A 20841-nucleotide genomic window follows, 5' to 3' on the forward strand; every position below is an offset into this window, starting at 1 on the left:
CCTTGACCCACTGTGCTTGGGGGGAAATGAGACAGAGGTGTCCCTTTGCCTAAATATGCTGACTTCCACTGGTGAGGAAACTCCATTGCCAGTAGGTGAGCCCCACCAGTGAGGAACACCCAAATGTGTCCACCCATTTGGGTGGGTGGAAGTTACCACAAGTGCTATCCTGAGTGGCAGAAGCCACAGTTAACTGCCCCAAATGGGGTGGTTTTGTGGGATGTTAGCATCCGAAAAGCATATGTAAAGGGTTCGTGTTTCAAAGGGCTGCAGAACCCTGTGATGTCATACACCTGAGGCAGTTGTTTTCAGTTGGTTCAGTTACTATTAACAGTCTTGTGAGTCTTAACGGAGCAGCAGGCATGTTGTGTTGTGCTGCTGCCTGCCTCCGAGTCACAGTACAGTGGTACCTCTGGTTACAAACTTAGTTTGTTCCGGAGGTCCGTTCTGAACCTGAAACTGTTCTTAACCTGAGGTACCACTTTAGCTAATGTGGCCTCCCGCTGCCACCGCACAATTTCTGTTCTCATCCTGATGTAAAGTTCTTAACCCGAGGTACTACTTCTGGGTTAGTGGAGTCTGTAACCTGAAGTGTTTGTAACCCGAGGTACCACTGTATCAGTCAGTCTCTAAATGTTAGTCTGTAACAGTTTAATCTATGTAAGATGTTTTAGCAGCTGAAAGAAACATCCACCTGCAGTGTGTGTGTGTGTGTGTGTGTGTGTGTGTGTATATAATCTGCAACTGCAAGTACACTAAATTATATATTCTTTAAAGGAAGAAGAAGAAGAAGAGTTTGGATTTGATATCCCGCTTTATCACTACCCGAAGGAGTCTCAAGCGGCTAACATTCTCCTTTCCCTTCCTCCCCACAACAAACACTCTGTGAGGTGAGTGGGGCTGAGAGACTTCAGAGAAGTGTGACTATCCCAAGGTCACCCAGCAGCTGCATGTGGAGGAGCGGAGGCGCGAACCCGGTTCACCAGATTACGAGTCTACCGCTCTTAACCACCACACCACACTGGAGAGTGTCTCGTGTAGTTTTTATAGGAGGGAAAAGAGAACTAAAGGGTCAAACGACCCAGGGCTGTCTTTCTCATTCTCTACAAATGGGAGCTACAGTCTAATTCCCACAGTTTGGGTGCAGGGCTGGCCTGGCCCAGGATCCACTGCTTCTTGAGCTGGCCTTGTTGCCATCAGCTGATGGCAATAGACCTGATCTGGGTCTCTTTGCTATCATGCTAGCAAAGAACAGTGCCCCCCCCCGCCCTTACCTTCTTTCCTGGCTGTTGCAAGTGATAGGGCTATGGGGAGGGGAGTGACTGCACTACTCTATTAAGCCCTGTCATTGTTGGCCAGGAGTTTGGCTCTCCCCTTAGACAATTAACAATGTCTAAGACCAGTGATTTTCCCCCCTTAAAAACAAATGTTTAGGGGTACTCTCATTTTCCTACTCATATTGAAATACTGCCCCTCAATGAGGCCAAGCATAGATTCACAAAATGTTTAGGGGTGCCCCCCGCATCCCCCCAGAAAAAAGCACTGTCTAAGACTAAGGTCCATTGGTCTTATGCATGTTTGCTCAGAGAAAACATCTGCTGAGTTCAGTGATGTCTATTGCCCAAATAACTGTGCCCAGGATTCCAGCCTTACCTTTTAATGCATTGGTGTCCACCCCCTTGCCTTCGCTTATAGCCTCCACCTTTGCATTTTTCAATGTACCCCCCAAAATACCTAACAGAATATTACAACTGCAGCTGCAGTTAGTTATCAGCCTACAGTAGGTGTGCTTCTCCTTTTGTCAATATCACCTCCTAGAATGTATTGAAGATTATTTGAAAACAAACAGGGAGTAGGAGAAACTTTCGAGAGTACTGTACAATATGTGCAAAAGGATTGTGGACTTCAGTGTGAAGCGCATGCAATTTTGATATAAGCTCCCTTGAAATCAACAGGACTTACTTCTGAGTAAACATTCACAGAACCAGACTGCATGGGTAATAAAGAGAAGGTAGGTAGCTTGACCTTTCATTTTTGAGAGTTATAACAGGAATCTGGAAATAGCAGAGGAAAAAGGTTTCTGCTGCTGAACTCCAGCAGAGTTCAGTTCGACATTTATAATTGCATTAGAGTAGAATAGTGCTACTAAATATCTAGCAGATGTGCAAAATCTGCAATTTCAGTCAATTCTACAGCGTGGTCATTCATTCAGTGCTTTGCAACATTTTTGTATGATTGCGATAGCTTTCCTCTTGCAGTATGCCACAACCTCCTGAAATCTTCCTGAATGTCATGATAATCTTTCTGTCAAGACTATTTCTTCTTTGGCTTGCTTATATAATTCATGCATGAGCTTGTCTGATGTACTCAGGAGGAAAGTACATGTGTGAGAGAGCAATGTTACTCACACCACTTTGGACCACAAACCCCCAATGGAGTATAACTGGGAGCAAGACATACATGTGTGAGAATTAGTATGGAGCTGAAACGGGTGGAATGTGAATTTTGTGGACACTTTCTTTGTTGTGAATTATGCCCCTTATTTTGCCGGGTTGTAAGGGGGTGCATGAAAGGGAGTTAAAAATTTGACTTCTGTGGCCCTGTGCTAGTTCCACTCCAATGTGAATGCTCTTTCTGTAGCTGTATGTTCAGGGCTGTCTTAAGCATATGCGGTGCTGGGGTGCAAAGATCTGCCCACCCACCCCAGGTTGCCCAGTCCCAGGCGTGCAGGAGGGTGGAGCCGGCTAGCTGCCTCAGCATCTCGCTGGCTCGGTCACCCCCGAACTCATGTTGCAGAGCTGCTCACAGTAGAAGAGCCCGCTGCGGCGCTCCAACCGATGGCTGGGCTCTTCCCCGGACTCAACTCTCGGGCCCCAGACTCTCGGCCTGGCACCCCTGAGAGCCTGGCGCCCGGGTGCCCAACACCCCTAGCGCCTATGGGTAAGACGGCCCTGCATATGTTCTTCCTTCAGTACCTTCCTTCCTGGTACCTTTTTCATCTGTTTACAGCTTTGATTGGTACTAGTATGGTACTTAAAGAAGAAAAGATGGCCCGTGTGCTGTAGTGGCTAGAGTGTTGGACCAGGACCTGGGAGATCAAATCCCACTCAACCATTAAGCTCAGTGGGCAACATACATACTTTTATTTGTATGCCACCTTTCCACAATTCAAGCCATGCTCAAAGTGGTTTACAACATGAAAAAACACCTAACTCTAACATAACACAAGTAGTCATAAACAAATAAAACATTAAAAATGCACAACCCAACTGAATAGTTTCCACATAAATGGCAACAAGATCTAAAATAAAGATACGAAAAATAACAGCAACAACCTCCCTCCGAACAAAAAAAACCCCAAGAGTTTGTTCAACAGCTCCAGCTTTTGTAGCTGGAGTCAATTAGGGTCCACCCTGCTAGGCTTGGTGGAAAAGACCTGCTAGGCAGGGAGCTGGTCTTCCAGGACTCACAGCCAAGATGACCTCTGGCCTCTTCAGTACCTCAACCTTTGCAGCTAGAGTCAATCAGGGCTCTGTCCTCTCAGACCAGGGTCTGTTTCTCAGTCTAACTTACTTCACAGAGTTGTTGTGAGGAAGAATTGTGGAGGGGAAGAGCCATGTACGCCACTTCAAGCTACTTGGAAGAAAGGTGGGATATAATATTAATCTTAATAATAATATTTATTTACTTATTTATTTGTTGTTAGAAACATTGAGGTTAGCTAGAGTTCTGTGAAGAATTACCCTACAAAGCAACACTGATGGAAATCTAGGCCTGGGAAATTTAAAGTGCATGTGTGAATGGGAGGGGGAAGCTGCAGCTGTTGCCCCCTGCCCCACACCAGCTTTTCACTGCTTCCCCCCAGTACAGCTCTAAGATTAAAATAAAAACTGCTGGGGAAAAGAGACAGTTTTCCAGGGAAGGGAAGAATACAGTTTCTTCATCCTGCAGCCTTGCACCCTGCTGCTGTTGCCGTTAGACTGTCTTTGCACCCCCCGCCCAATCTCTCTTTCTAAGCATTCAGCAGGATCCAGGTTGGCTCGTGCCACGTTAGGTCTATTCGGCTGTCGAAAGCCACGGACGGAAATAGAAATGGGCTTTGACTGAATCGTAGCAGACGTTTGCAAAGGATAGAACAGACGGCGGCATCGCCAAGCAGAATGGGACGTACTAAAATAACCATGGCACCACATGGTTACACAAAATAGCCACATGCACGAGCGGCAGGTTTCAAAAGGAGTGCTTTCTATGGTAATGAATAAATGAAATTTGATGAATATTTAACAAGCCACCTGCTTAGCTATGGTAATTAAGTAGTTTACTGTAGGCACCATGGTACAGATGGATCATTAAGTGATGTGAGAGGTGACCAGGTAGGGATATTGCAGTCAGAGTTGGGAAGATGTCGGGCGGAGCGAGTGAACTGTGGATTAGCCACCAAAGAACGCAAGGGCTTTTCCCCCCTGACTCTTTGTTTGTGGATATGAGACACCTTGGGAACCTGATTTGAATCCTGGAAGGGTCTGGTACCCTCAGCATGAACCCTCTTCTCAGAGGATAGTACAAAGTCACAATCAGGTCTTCAGATCAGCCCGAATGGTACATAGGGATGGTGTCCCCAAAAGCAACAGTCTAGCCCTTATTGTGCATTGTGGTGCTGCTAGGAGCTGGAGGCAACAGACAGTAGATCTTCACTCACCCCTTCTTTCCTAGTGGGGAAGGGGGCTGCATCTTGTGTTAAAATGTATTGAGCCGGCCCTGCCAAGGGTAAGTTATCCAAGGTTTCTTTTCTGGAGATGCTTAACAATAGTACTGTGTTCTTTGAGTTATATTTACAAATGTGTACATTACATGCAGGACTAAGACACAGCTGTGTCTTTGAAATGCAACATGAGAAGTGGCCCAGAGTCATCGCCCACTTGTGCTAATGTGTTCTCGTTCAGTGTTTTCCTGGTACAAAATAATCTTCCTATTAGTGCAGGGAGCTGGCAGGTGCTAATCTGAAGTTTTTTTCGATAGCCAACTCATTAAGGAGAAAGCAGGTGTGAAGGGATACATTTGGTTTCTAAATAAGTTAGAAAAAAATAACATTATTGGCCTCTCAGTTCTAGCAGACTTTTTATACCTTTAACCAAGGGCAGGGGATAAGGTGGGAGACTTTTCTTCAAAATTTATTGTGACTACTGTGCAGGAGTGACCGCAGATGTCAGCATTCACTATTCCTTTATGTTCCCCTACCACCACAGAAAATTCTTGCAAATCAAATGTTCTATGTTAAATGAACTCCAAAATGCTTCAGAATTGTGTTGAGCAAAGCAAAGTGTATCATCCAGCTTCAATTTTTGCTGGTCAAAAATAGCATTTTCACTGTTAGGCAATTGAGATGTGCCATACAAATCAATATTACAAACTTTGAAGTTCCACGTACAGAAATATTGCGGGCTACAGAGATTCAGAAGTGCTACTGGCAGAAATCAATGCTCGAGAGTTGTTTGTGGAATAAAATGTACTTTTCAGACAAGAGCCTGTGAGAATTGGAATCCTGTGGTGAGATTTATTGAAGAGATTTTATGCAGATTTCCACCAAAGTAAGTTTGAGGTTTTCAAGGATGTATTTATTGTGCATTTTCACTGTAGTTTAGGCAGGCAGATACATCAGGTGTATCCCTATCCAGAGAGGTCTGATCTTTCCTCGGATGTTCATGCACCAGTGAAGCCCAGGTTAGATGATTGCAGTGCATTCTGTGTAGGGCTGTCTTCAAAGTGGCTTGGAAAATTCAGCTAGTAAAAAAAATGTGGCCACTTGAGCCCTGGTGGGAGCCGAAAGGTTGCCCCATATGACATGTATCCTATACCCTGCGCCAGTTGCACTGGTTGCCTGGGTGTTTATTAGCACAAATTAAAAGGCTTATTTTTAACCTTAAAACCTTTAAACGGCTTGGGCCTGACTTTCATGAAGGACTCTCACCCATATTAGCCTGTCTGCATGTGGAGATCATCATGTGCCTGCCTCTTAGAGAAGTTAGGCTGGAGATTACAAAGGAAAGGGACTGAGCCTATACCCAACCAGCTTTCCTACTGGCTCTCACTGGCCTTTGCTTGAGATTGTGCTTTGCTTTGTGAGACTGCTGCTGAATTTTAGTCAGTGGCATAGGAAGGGGTTTGTGGTGGTTACGGGTTGCCCCGGGTGTCACCACTGAGGGGGGTGACAAAATGGCAAAAATTTATGTTTTTAAAATAAGAAATTCCCATCGCAGAAAAAAGGTTTTAAGTGCTTATGCTCATGATGTTAAGTAAATAAACAAGAAAATAATACTTGCAACTGTAACTATCTTATTTTTCCTTCTTTTAATAATTTCAATGTGGGGGGTGACAAGAAATTTTCTGCACCAGGTACCACTTGACCTTGCTATGGCACTGATTTTAGTCTGTATTTGAATTGCTTTGTTTTGGGCCATCTGGATGTTCTTTTAGTTTAGCTTGGCATTTATTAAATATGCTTATTGTGCTTGTTTTGTACATTTAACGTGTGAGTTGCCTTGATATGGCTTTTGCCCTTAACGGCATCCTAGAACTATTTCAAATAAAAATAAATAGATAGAACCCCAAGGAACATTTCAACATGTGGGTGCCACAAGTGAGAAAGCCCTGTTATTAGGGTGAACAGTTTAGCTTCAGCATAGAAGAAGGAAAGCATTGCCAGAAAAGGGATTCATATTTACATATGCATATGCGTGTGTGTGTGTGTGTGTGTGTGTGTATGCAAATGTAGAACTACATTTCAGCACAATGGAGTAGACTGTGAACAGGTGACCTCTATGCTTCCTCAGTCTGCTGTCCAGATGTGAAGTGCTGGTAGGTAATTTCAGGGCCCTGTTCCTCTTTCTTTTGGTTCTTTATTTTTAAAACTGGACACAGAGAATCCCTTCAAATGGAGGCCTACTCACCAACAACCTTCAAATAGAGGAATATCCTTTGTAAAGTAGGTGGCAAGCAGGGGTGGAGAACCTTTTTGGCTGCATGAGTTGGAGCTTTTTCTGGTCCCACCCTTGTGGAACAACTTGGGCAGATGAATGGGGCAAACCACCTGTCAGTCACCTGATGTCATGATCATCCAAATCTGTTCCCAAGTGCCCGGTAGGCAGCTGGGGACTGATAGCTGAGTGCTTGGAAGCCGCAGTGCAAGGAGCTTTGCTGCTCCAGTAGCACCAAGCAGTTTGCATGGGATCTGCTACTAAAATGGAGGGAAGACTCCTTTTTAGCAGCGGCTTCAACAGAAAACCCTTGGTGCTCTTGGAGCAAAGTGTACTCCAGCTGAAGGGCAGGGGGAGTGTGCCTTGCTCCAGCAAAGGAACCACCAGGATCTCATTTTAAGTGTCTTCTTCCTTTGTAGTTTCACCTGGATTCAGTTGAAAAGAACCCAGCAGAAGACTGAACTGGACTGAAGACAAGAGGAGCCATGATTTAAATCACAGTAACCTTGCATTTCTTTTTCTCTCTCCTCAGGATCTCATTTTAAGCTTCTTCTTCCTTTGTAGTCCCACTTGCCCACACCTGATAGTGTATGTGATATTTAGGGAAAATGGCCTTGTGGGTCAAAAGGTGAGGCCTGGTGCTCCAAATGTGGTCTGTGGGCTGAAGGTTCCCAACCCTGTCATAGCAGATCGCACATGGGTGAAGGAGGGAATGTGGAACAAGGCTTCTGCGGAACCAAGTGAGCTGGGGGTGAAGGTGTTCCTCACGCAGGCTATTTAGAAAGAAGCAATACGAAATCTCCAAAAACTGAAACTGGAGTTGAAGGATTGATGATGGAATGGCACCATTTGCATAGGTGCCAAGCATTCTTCTCTGCAAAGTTTCAAATAAGCTTAAAGAGTTCACTTAAGGATTGTTACAGAGGGGAGCGCAAGACCCAGCAGAGAAAATATAGTCTACCTATTGGGATTTCGTGATCTAGGGCTTGCAGAACTCTCTAGAGAAATGAATTCCTAATTTGCAGTAACAAGCTAGCTAATGTGTTCATTTCATCACATTATGGGGAAAACACGCTTTGTACTTTGAGCCATTATTGCTGCTGTTGACCTGCTCTCCTCAGGGAGTGGTGGGTGAACAAAAAGAAGTTGAGCTGAGGTTCAGAAGCAGCTAGGTGACATTAGCCGGGGGGACCCAGAAGTTGCAGAAAGGGAACTTGCCGCTGCATCAGAGACCAGCCTGCCTAGGAATAATATTGCTGTGTTTTAAAAACAGCCATAGTTTGGTAGGAGGGTTGTGTTGGTAGTTCTGCATCCTGCTTTGGTACCTTGATTTCAAGCCTTTATTTATCCACCTAATTGTTGCTATGGAAATTCAATATTTAAAGAGGTAATTATTGCTGATCTTGTTGCATGTGTCCATTGCTGATGTCCAGCTGTTAGCTCTTTAGCTCCAGTCTAGCAGATTAATTACTGCTATTGATTACTTTGAGCTTCTCTCTTCACACCTGCAGTTTGTGTAATTAGCAAGTGGCCTCCTCCGAAAATTAGGAGCAGTTTCATCCTGGCACTTTGCCATTTCCCAGCCATGTGCTCTGCTCTGCTGAACAAAAGCAAATCTCCTTTAAATAGAGATATCTGGGCAATGAACTCCTTTGCCCCTTTCAAAATGTACATGCTTACTGCAGATTGCCCTGGCTTAGGAAATATTTCATCTAATTAGAAAAACACCTGTAATCACCAGATTCCTAAATGTTAGTGGGAGTGGTGGCCGTGCATGTGAGCAGCTTTTAATGTATGATATGGTTTCGGGAAGACCACAGCCCTAGTTGAGTGTTTGTTCTACTTGTGTGTAAACAACCCCTCCAGCGCATTGCCATTACAGCCATTACAGTGCCTCATGAGTGAAGAATTGGGGAGCCTCTCCATGCTATGTAGAACCCCACAGAACTCAGAGATAGAAGAATATCCTTACTTCAGACCTTCACCACTCTCAAACTCATATCATGGTATTGGTAATGCATTGGAGGGAGTGGGACTTGGCAGCGACCCCCTCCTCCCACTTCTATGTTAGTTTTTATGCTGGTAGAACTAAATTATGAATAAGGTTTTCATTTCCCCTCCATCATCATGGGGACTTCCATAAAATTAATGCCACCAAATTAAAATTGGTGAAGAAACTGTTGCAGGTGTGGATGTGGAAATGTGTCCTTATCAGCAACATGCAGACATTACTTTAAGTGTTATTCCTGCTTGTTTTAAAGAGTGCTTGCCTGGAATAGTCTTTAGTTCAGGGGCCACCAGTGTGATACCCATGGGTGCCTCTGCTCCTGCTGAATTTAGACTTGAAAGAATTCTGTTGTTGTCGATAGGAAAGGTTGTGGGGTGTGCTTGGTTGTAGTGCGTGGGGTTCCCACAACAGTTTCTCCAGGTGGCAAATGTGCCCACGGGCCCCTAATGGTTGGACTCTCCAGTTCCAATCCCCCCTTCAGTGTTTCCATAGAAGCTATTTCTTCATGTGGGAAGAAGTTCCAAGAAGGTGAAGAAATGCAGTTGAACCCTACATCAAAACAGTTATAATCTGGAAGCACCCCCAATTCTGTTATTTCATGCTGCCTTTCTTTGTTTGTACATACACCGTCATAAATAGCATAATTCCACGTTTATTTTCCTATGGTGGCCATGCACAATTCTATACATGGGCATATGGGCACAACAGCGTGACTGATGGTTACATTCTTGAAGCCATTCACCAGTCCTGAAAACAGCTTCAGAGATGATGCTCAGAATAGCCCAATGTGGGTTGGGTGAATTTTCCCCAAAGCTCCATGTACAGCCTTAACTTCTAGGCTGAACAGAACCTTCTTTGTTTCCTCTGATGTTCTTTTTCAAAGCATGACTTACATCCATTCAAACCATCCAGTATTATTCCCTAGACAATCCAAAGTCGACACCCTAACAGAACTGGGATGCTGTTGGGATATGGTCAAAGGTACAGGAAAGATGGCTGAATTTGTTGTTTCTGCTTTCTGTTTCTGCATTTTATAGCAATCCATGCAGAACCAACCAAATGATCCAGGTGGCCTGCAAATTGAGATTCCCATTTCTGCAAATTCTCTGTGTGCCTTATTATATATCTTTCAGATGCATTAATATACTTGTGGGCAGTTCCTATCAGAGTCAATAGAACAGTTTCTGCTGGTTCTTGCCAAAGGAAATTCGGGGTGAATATCTGTTACAGAGATGGTTAGAAGAGAGTTGTGGGGTGGGGAAAGCATTTATTTTTGCTGGCTTGTCAAAATTGCTTGCTTTGGGGAGTTCCGTCTTGGACCTCAGAAGGACCCCACTTGGAATCTCATCACTGTTGCTGTTTCCAGATTGAATTCTAAATTGTGCTGGGTTGTTTGGAGCCCTTTTGTGCCTCGTATTATTGCAATCCTAAGAGCTATTTGAACAGCAGCCCAATGCCACTCTTGCTTCCAAGTCCCATTTGCCATTATTGCCGCTCTGTGAGCAAGAGAAGCAAACCTAAGTTGCTTTCACAGAGCGCAGAAAGGTCCGTGTCCTCATTGCAGCTAAAGCAGCCGAATTCTGTGATTTTCTTCTCCCTCACCTCCAGTTCAATTTTGACCTTTGTTAAAGAACTTGGTTGTTTCTGTCTGAAGCTATTATCCTGTGCTACCCACACAAGGACAGAGTACCCAGAGACAGTGAAATGTGTTTCAACACCATTGGAAGTTATGATGAATGTGCTATCTGGGAGGGATTGTTGCATTGTTCCTAGGGACAGAAAAGTGCAATTGGAGTACTCAGAAAGTGCATTAACCCCACAGCAGAAACCCAGCCCAGAGGGATGATGAGAGGACAGTGAGCAACACTGGAGGGTGTGTGTGTTAGTTGGGGGTTGTCTCTATGATTTTTAGACAAATAAATCCATTGCGAAACTGATTCTCACTGTGGTGGTAAATAGAACCTCCAAGTTCAGAGGCAGTCTATCTTCAAGGTAGCTGGGAATAAACAACAGAAGTTAACTGTTGCCTTCATGCCCTCTTTGTGAACTTTCCAGAGACATTACGTCTTGTGTATTTTAACAGCTGATAAGCTGGTGGATTGATATTGTGCTTTTAATAATTTATAATGCCTGTTTCTTGCTGAATCTGAAATCTTGTATTGTTAGCATTGTTCAAATGGACTGTTTATTTAGATTGCTAGATTGTTTCTTTAAAAGTAAATTTGTTCTAAGCTGTTGGTTGTACTGATGTTTTGATATGTATTCTGGCCCTCGCATTGCTGTCTGTGTATCACGTGAGCCGCTACCAGCACATCTGTGTGGGAAAGCATTGGCATTAAAATTAAAATTATAGAGCTATTGTCATGGTGGCCCTATATTAAGGGTGAGTCAGCTGAATTGCAATTCCACCACTGCAATGAGAAATCAGGGGAGGGAGTCGTAGGTTCTGCAACTTACAGTTAGAAAAATGGTCCAGTGGGCTAAATTGAAACTTGGCAGGGTAGGAAAGGTAAGTTTGAGTATGGCTCATGCCAAACTGGGGAGAGAAAGGATGATAAATGGCTTATTTTGAATGAGTTGAAGATCTCGGATGAGAGAAACTGGCATGTTCACAGGTGCTGTGTATTTTTCTTCCATAGAATTTGCTTTACCCTCCAGAAAGAGTTATCTGCATGCCCTGGGCCTTCTGAGAATTGTGTGTGTGACGCCGAGGAATGACTAATATGTGTTTTTGTCTAATAGTAGTGTATGTCATCTGTTGTTATTGTTTAGTCGTTTAGTCGTGTCCGACTCTTCGTGACCCCATGGACCAGAGCATGCCAGGCACTCCTGTCTTCCACTGCCTCCCGCAGTTTTGTCAGACTCATGTTTGTGGCTTTGAGAACACTGTCCAGAAATCTCGTCCTCTGTCGTCCCCTTCTCCTTGTGACCTCAATCTTTCCCAACATCAGGGTCTTTTCCAGAGAGTCTTCTCTTCTCATGAGGTGGCCAAAGTATTGGAGCCTCAGCTTCAGGATCTCTCCTTCCAGTGAACACTCAGGGCTGATTTCCTTAAGAATGGAGAGGTTTGATCTTCTTGCAGTCCATGGGACTCTCAAGAGTCTCCTCCAGCACCATAATTCAAAAGCATCAGTTCTTCGGCGATCAGCCTTCTTTATGGTCCAGCTTTCACTTCCATACATCACTACTGGGAAAACCATGGCTTTAACTATACGGACCTTTGTTGGCAAGGTGATGTCTCTGCTTTTTAAGATGTTTTGCCATCGCCTTTCTCCCAAGGAGCAGGCGTCTTTTAATTTCATGACTGCTATCATCTGTAGCTTATTTATTTATTTAGAAAGCATATTTTTTGCAGCCAAGGTTAGTCAATGGCCTTTCATAAGACCATCTCGCACACATACACAGTATGAACCTACTGTGAGAGAAGATGACGTGGATTGGGATTGGGAGGGGTGAATGCTGCAACAATAAGGGAAGCTCAGTCCTGAACCCACCACAATTCTAAGGGAATTCTTAAGCAACTTGAGAAACAGGAAGAAAAATGGAAGCCTACTTAGCAGTGGAAGGAATTTTTTTGAGAAATTGATGTGCATGTTTTGGCAAAGCATTAATTGCCTATTATATTTGGCTTTATTGTATCTTTATTCATCCCATAGATTAGATTAGTTGGCAGGATATACAAACTTGCATACATACATAAATAAACAAATAGCTATTTTGGCTCTTGTCGCTGAAATGAAACTTTCGCATTCAAGGGCCAAGTGCATTTGGCATATGCTTTGACTGATCATGCAGGAAGCACCTTACATGTCTTTGATGAACACTTGAGATCTGTCAGAGTATGACATAAATAATGGCACTCTTTAAGAAGATTATAAAATCCCCCTAATGTCTCTGAAAGGGTAATATGCACGATGCACATACATTGTCTAATTGGGTGTTTATTTTTGGTGGGTGTGGAACAAGCAGTCTTGTTTTATTGTGTGTGTTTATGTGTGTAACAAAGAGATCCAGAATCTCTGCTCTCACCTTAATGAGTGAAGGTTACATTACTGAAATCTTTGGCAGATGAATTGATTTCAAACCCTGGCTTGATGATCCTACTAAGACACCCAATTAATTCTATTTTGCTACAAGCTAATTTATGGCTTTGTGCTTATTAAAAAAAAATCCTGAACATACAAACCAGTAGGAGACGAGGTAATGAATAATTCTACCTTTTTTTCACGCTCTTGTCTCGCACTCCACTACAGTGAGAATGGCAGAGGAAATATGAAAGGAGTGGCTTTTTGATGTATGAAATGTGGGTATTTTCTCATAGTGAGCAGTATCTGGCTGGTATAAACAAACACATAATCAGTCCCTCTAGGAAATGCTTAATTAGTGCAGTAAACATACGTTTATTAATTGCTGTTACTTTTTCCTCCCTTTGTTTTCCAGGGTTGTTTTTTTTTGTTTCCGCATAAAAACTGACTTGACACTGAATGTATGCAGAATTAGTTTCTCTTTGCAGTTACTAGCGGCGGCGGGGGGGGGGGGCGAGAAGCCTGATAAAATCAAGATGTTTCTTTCAGTAGAAGCCTGTGTGATCAATATTCCAGTAACTGGGTTTGTGCTAAACATGTTTTTTCTTCTGTATGAAAGGGAAAGAGGAAAGGAAGAATGGCTTGTTCAATAGCAATTTATTGCTTCTTTCTGCTTACTGTTCTTAAAAACAACAACAGCAAACCCCAAAAACACAAACCTTTCAAAATCATTGGTAGTAAAGCTTTCCCCTTTGAAGTTGCAGAATAAGTTGTCAGGATATACTAGGGAATAAGCCATTCAAAAGCAAACACCCAGGTAATAGTTATTATGGCTACTGTATAATTTTCACACTGCTTTTTGGTGAAGTGATAGAAAGCAGAGTTGAGAGGAAGCTGCAAGTTAACAATTTCCCCTTCCTACTTTCCTGTTTTCTTAGTTGGAATCAATAAACCCCATGTGCTATTTCTACATTTGAAGTGTAATGCAATTATCTGAAAGCCTGCCAGCATAAGATCAGAGCTAAGGCTATCATCACATGCTGACTCAAACTCCACAATGCTGGGAAACTGGAAGCTAAGGCTGATGCCTTCACAGATGTGTGCCAACAGGGATGTGCAATCTCACAAATTGTGCTTGCCTACTTTACGTGTGCACTTTGCACCCGCTCAGAAGGCGGCAGTTCTATGGGGTGAGTTTCATCACAGGGCAGTGTGTGTGTGTGTTTCAGTATTTGTGTATATGTGTTTCTGAGGGGATTTGGTGTGAGCAAGGTATGCATGGTGTTTCTCTGTGTGTGCACGCCATAATTTTGCATGTGACTCTATTGGGTCAAGGTTCTATCTATCGAGGTGAAGGTGGGTGGAGCAATGGATGCAAAGTTTACCTTTGTACAGTAGGCTAGTTTCCACACACACACACACACACACACACACACACACACACTCTACCATCCAGGCATACTAGAGGCATTATCAGAGTTCAAGGACGTATTTCAGCCAGAAAACACACAAGGAGGTTGCAAAAGCATGACAGCAGGGGGTGATGTGTGTCTGGAGGGGGCTTGTGTCCTGAGAAGAGTCCCGCTGGCCAGAAAGAGAGGCCTAACAGACTGTTTTTCACCCCCAGGCCTCATTTTCTGTCCCCCGCCCTAAGGTAGATCTATCAAGCCTAAAGTCTGTCCCCACCACTGGCAGAGGAAGAGGGGGCAGGGAGAGTGCACCGCCCCCTGCACCACGATCCCGGTGGGGTGCCATCGTGGCTGCCCCCCTGCGCTGGGTGCCACGCCCCCTGCAGGCGGTGCACCACTCTCCCAGATCATATGCCACTCCCCTTTGGGTGGCATGTTATGCCCCCGGGACACACACTATGCCCCTGCGGGTGGCATGCCATGCCCCCAGGACATGTGCCATGCCCCCAGGGACGTGCACCAGCCACGCCCCTGCCTGCTCTCTGTCCTTGGTCTGCCCCTGGTCCCCACCCCTGATGTCTTGTATTGGGCACATAAACAAGCATCCCATGGCAGCTGAGTTACACCATTACTCCACCCTTACTCCAAGAGTACTTCTGTTATTACAGTCTCCCTTGAAGAGAAATTCATGGCTTCTGCTCACAGAATTGAAGCTGAGTCTGGTCGACTCTGAGGTAATGATGGTTGACAGGACTTGTGACCTGAGGGAACCGGGATACCAACCGCTAAGGGTTCAGACAGGCCCCATGTCTGCCCCAAGGGGGAAACCACACACACACCCACACCCACACCCACACCCACACACGTGTAAGATTGGTATTGTAAGTCATATGCAACACTCTCGCCATATGAATGCTTTCCAGTTTTCATGGCTCGTTGCTGACATTTCTCACCTTTGCTCTCTGCCAATATATTTCTTGTCACAGAGGTCCCTCGTTCTGCCTTGCAATGTGCTTGGAGACTTCACAGTGAATCTTAGAATGGCAGGTTATTTCATTCCAGGAGAGCACAGGCAATGTAAGCAAACAATGGAGAGCAAATAAAAAGGGTATGGCAAGTGTGTGGGAGAATATTGTCATCTTTCTAAGGAAGTGTGCAATGTTGGATGTGGTTAGTGGTTTGCTGATGTAGGAAGCCTGTTGGGTCATGTTGTCCCTGCAAGGGATTCTACAATGCATGTAGCCAGTATGTATGCATTTATACTACTGTCAGAAGGGTAAATAGCAAGAGAATCTATTTTCTCCTCTTTCTGATTTATCCTCCTTTTAAATCAGGGCAGGGCAGCCACTTCTACACAGTCTCCCCCAACCTTGTGCTGCTTTGGATTACAACTCCTATCCCTGACGACTGGCCATACTAACTGGGGATGATAGGAGTTACAGTCATAGAGTCATAGAGTCATAGAGTCATAGAATCATAGAATCATAGAATCATAGAGTTGGAAGAGACCACAAGGGCCATCGAGTCCAACCCCCTGCCAAGCAGGAAGCAATATGGCAGTCCAAAACAATATGGCAGGCACTGGGTGAGGGATCCAAAACATCTGGAATACCCCTGGTTGCAGAAAGCTGCTTTACAGCATAGCACAGCTGTGATGTATTGTATGCTGGAATTGTTGATACTGGAGTAAGAGCCATTTCTCAACTGCGCTGAAATGCACTAAACTGCAAGTCTTTGTTGCTACTAAGAACCACAGTGGATGCAATGGTAGAGATGCAGGAAAAGGGTTTCCTGCAGGCTTTTCAAAAAACATAAAAAGAAAGCAGCTCTGTGTTTGTGATTTGGATCAGAACTATGTATTCTGTCCAGCTAAAAATGCCATGAAGTCCTTTGGGGAAATGCAAGTTTTTGTTAGGGATGAGAAATCTGTAGCCCGCCCCCTTCAGATGTTGCTAGACTCCAACTCCCATCAGCCCCAGTCAGCATGGTTGATGATCAGGGATGATGGGATTTGTAGTTCAATAGCATATGGAGGGCCAGTGGTTCCCTATCCCTGTTTTGCTCTTTGCTCCATTAGGCAAATTAGGAGCTGTCAGGGGCTTATTTAATTCAGGACATGTTGACACCCACCTCATGGTCCTCATCTCAGTCCCCCCCACTGCTTGCTTTTACATTAAGGAAACCACAGGAAGCCCTGCTCACAGGTTTCCCACATCATATCTCGGCTTGGCACTAAAAGTGACAAGGTGGATGAAACATAATCATCTTGGAATGACAGCTGTGTCATCATGTTTGAATTACAATTGCCACCTTTGTATCCCTGGCAAGTTATGGACAGTTCAGCTACCCAGAGCATCAGTGGGAACTAAAGGAGAAGGATGTCAAGAGGCTCATTGCATTCGTGGTATAATCAGGAGCATTTGGTTGCATAATTTTACTTATTTTTTTAGAGTTGAATGCAAAATTGTCCTGTCTTACCATTATTACTATTTTTACTGGTTGGTAACAATACTATGCATTCCTGTTTCTACATTATTTAACAATGCTTTGTTGTTGCTCTCTGTGACACCAGAAGCCTTTTTACAAAATAAAATAAAATACATATTTTTGAAACTGGAGGAAAGGTTAATTGAAGTTTGGGATGCACAGTTCTACCTTTATGCCAATCCTAATTGTATTTATTTGCCAAAAAATCTATACCACTGATATTGTGGAGAGAAAAATCATGGTGATGAACAGCATAAAATCAACAATAAAAGTACATTAATAAAATCAATGGAAAAAACATACCACAAATCAATAGAACAGATTAATCAGAATATTAGATTAATATAGCTGGATTACCTCTCAGGAAAAGCCTGGGTGATCAGATGTGTTTTAAGCAGGTGCCTAAATGACAATAGTCTGGGTAATTGAGTATTGGGAAAAAAGGAATAATGTACATTTGTTGCAATCAATCGAAAGGTCAAGTGTGAATGCTGCAAAAATGGTCAGTGGCTTCAACTGAAAAATTATCTAGCAATGCATTACAGGAGGCACTGTATTTTTGCTCATTTAATCATGCCTCTGAAGGGCAAAAGTTTCAGTTCCCCATGCAGGAATCAGATTTAGTATCAGAAACCATAGAGGCTAGAGTTAGGAACTTGGGGCTGTGGACTGAAAGGTTCCCCTGCCTATGATAATCTCTCAGATTCTGAGTCGTGTCTGTTTATCAAGGACCATTTATGTGTTTGACCTGACCTAGTGGGGCTAGAAATACTTCCAGATGCAAACCCTTTCTGTGCCTCTGCAATAGCCAGTGTTGGCCCGGAAGCCTCTTGCAAAGGCTTTTTTTTAATCTGCCCACTAACTCCAAAGGGCCGCCTCACAATACAGAAACACCTATAATACATGCACAACTCAAGGATGCAATTGAATATTATAGATAATGATGGATTATTTAGGACTAAATGACCCTCAGGTTCCAATCCAACTCTACAATTCTATGATAGTCTCACAGGAATTTGAAAAGGGGGTCTTGCACTTTGGACCATCAGAGCGAGTCCCACGTTTTAAATGCAGGAATGAAGACTGCAGGAAGAATTCAGAATTCTGCTGGCATTCTTCTTTTCAACATTTAAAGGAGATGTAAAAAGGACGGGTGCTTCTTCCATCTATTGACTGTTGTCACATTGCGTCACAGAAATGTGACAGGGGGTGGACAGAAAGCTTTGTGGTGCCTGGAAATTTGGAAAACGGAGAACAACACATCCTTCGGAGATGTACTCCCATCTATGCAAAATCCATCAGAATAAATGAGCCCCTTATTGAACTGGGAGTGCACTGTGCTTCCCATCTGCAAACTGAGTGATTACTCCATTTTAGGCCTCCTGACTCCCATGGAGCCATCTGGTATGTGGTACTTTGTTCAAATAGGTGAGGAGGATTCCGGCTACGAAGCAGCTTTCCAATGAGTCAGAGCTTTGGTATTTAGCGCTTGGCTTCACATCTGTATGCAAAGGTGTTAAAACAACAGCAACCCAGCCCTTTCCCAAATTATTATGTAAATAAAATCTCATTTTCTTCTGGAAAACCAGTTAGGGCTAGAATAATTAATTCAGTGACATGGGGGGGGGGCACCACCACCACCACCACTATTCAGAGCTCTTAACTAATCCCAGTGATTTCAGTGCTATTCTGATACTATGAATTTATCTAAACTGCAGCTTGTTCAAGGATGCAGGGTATGGGTTTTGTGTTAAAAAAAAAAGTACTGGGAAGTTCACGCTGCCTTTATAAATACAGTCGTACCTTGGGTTACATACGCTTCAGGTTACAGTCTCCGCTAACCCAGAAATAATACCTTGGGTTAAGAACTTTCCTTCAGGATGGGAACAGAAGTCGCACGGTGTGGCAGCAGCGGGAGGCCCCATTAGCTAAAGTGGTGCTTCAGGTTAAGAACAGTTTCAGGTTAAGAATGGACCTCCGGAATGAATTAAGTTCTTAACCCGAGGTACCACTGTACCAGTTTATGCTGTATATAGAGAGGCCACAATTTCTGGATACTATTGCAGGAGATGGCTGCAGCAATCTTTTATTGCCAGCCTTCTTATAATGTGGGGCTAGACTGGAAGTGCCAGAAATAAAGCAGGGACAAGTAGAGACTTGCATTCCTTACTTAGGGGATTTGCAGCTCTCAGCTATAGTGAAACTTCCACATATACACCAGAAAGGTGTATCCTAAGCTCTTGGTCCTCACTGTGAACAAAGCCTTGGAATATGTAGCTTGCTAAACAGAAGGCTTTCTACAGGATTTTGTGGGCCAGTGTAGTGCCATGGGTAAATGACTCTGGGAACTCTGCTCACTGGACCTGTTTTGCACCCTCCTTGAGTGTTTTTGCCTGGCTGGAATGTGCCCCTGAACTCTGATAATGTCTGCTGCTTGTCTAGATGGAGGACAGAGAGTTGTGTGTGCATATAGACTAGCCTACTATGCAAACATAACATTTGCGGTAATTGCGCCACCTACTTTGCCTCTTTCAAGAGGCCCCTAGAAGGCTGAAAATGGTTCTCCACCCTTCTGCTAGAGGATGAGTGGCCAACCCATGTGTGTCTTAGATCAGGCCTTCAGCTGGCAGACTCTATCCCCTTGACTGCTGTGTCACTTGCACTCAGGTCCCTTGAGAAACCAGGCATCGCCTTGAAGTGGTAGTTTAGGCTAAAGACAGTCACATCACCCCATAGCCTGAAGAACATTTACTGACCTCATAAGCTGACTGGGACTGGCAGGTTTTATAAAGGCAATCTATTTAAGCCAGCTCCTCAGTCTGAGCAACTCATCTCATGAGTAGCTGGCAAGATTGCCACTCTTTGTGCCCACTCCAAAACTTGAACACCAGCCTGGCCCTTTTGTTGCTAGTTTGCTTGTACCACAGCAGGAAAACCTGCTTGCTGTGACCTTTATCAAAACTCAGTCGAGGCCTGACAAATGTGTCACAGGTAGTAGAAATAGAGTAGGAGGGTTCAAAGGATAGGCATGGCCAGCCTCTCCTGCGTTGAAGTGCTACCTGTCAGCTCCCAGGAGACAAGAGGTAATATTTATGGGGTCATCTTATGTACTCTAGTTCACACTACCTTATATTCTCTGACCTTGACTGGTGACACACTTGTCAAGTTGGTCACTGCTATATAGAGCAGGCCTGGGGAACCTTTGGCCCTCCAGATGTTGTTGGACTCCAATTCCCATCAGTCCCAGCCAGCATGGCCAATTATTATGGATGACTGGGGTTATAGTTCAGCAATGCCTGAGTGCCAAAGGCGCCAGAGTCCTGATGCAGAGCTTGGTGCTAATTCCCATTAGCAGTAAAACTCCTCTCAGAAAGTTGTTGTGAGGATAAATGATTTGAGAGCTGCCCAAACAATACAGCCATGATCATCATATGCACAAGGTTTTTTATGTTTTAAACACATACACAGCCAAAATGTCTTCTGTTTTAAGGGAACCACTTTTCTCAACATTATCTAGTCCATTTATCTCCTGCACTCAAGGTGTTGTACACTGAATGTGTGTACAAAGTGATCTCTCATGCAGGCCCTGACCAAACCCAAATCTACTTAGCTTCAGCAAGGTGGCTGCACCATGAGCTCTCAGACTACTTGCTGGGACCACATTAGTATCAATAGTTTTATAATATATTTACTTACTTACTACTACTACTACTACTAGTTTTTATAATATGTATTTATCCCGTAACTCTGTGTGGTATTTTATCTGTGTTTGTTGAAAACCACATTTCTGCTTTGTAAGTCCATTGGAAACATATATTTGGCCCTGCTTCAGAAAGATACATTGAAAACATCTTCTGAATTTGGCAGAAACGATAATATGTACTAGTAATTCGCAGTGCATGTTGTTTACCATTATTGCATGTAAGCATATTGTCATA

At 43.8% G+C, this 20841-nt stretch overlaps 1 long non-coding RNA gene across 2 annotated transcripts; it reads left to right on the forward strand.

Moving 5' to 3' along the window:
• The first annotated feature begins 3726 nt into the window (after positions 1-3726).
• Positions 3727-20420, forward strand: LOC309539175. 2 transcript variants are annotated; one of them, XR_014222737.1, is made up of 4 exons: positions 3727-11742; positions 12303-14197; positions 15403-15493; positions 16595-20420. It is a non-coding gene; the product is annotated as an uncharacterized lncRNA (long non-coding RNA). The 2 variants fall into 2 exon arrangements; XR_014222736.1 differs by having other exon boundaries at positions 12303-15493.
• Positions 20421-20841: the final 421 nt, after the last annotated feature.

This window comes from Podarcis vaucheri (genome assembly GCF_965113315.1).
Source record: "Podarcis vaucheri genome assembly, chromosome: 8".
In the NCBI taxonomy this organism is placed as follows: domain Eukaryota; kingdom Metazoa; phylum Chordata; class Lepidosauria; order Squamata; family Lacertidae; genus Podarcis; species Podarcis vaucheri.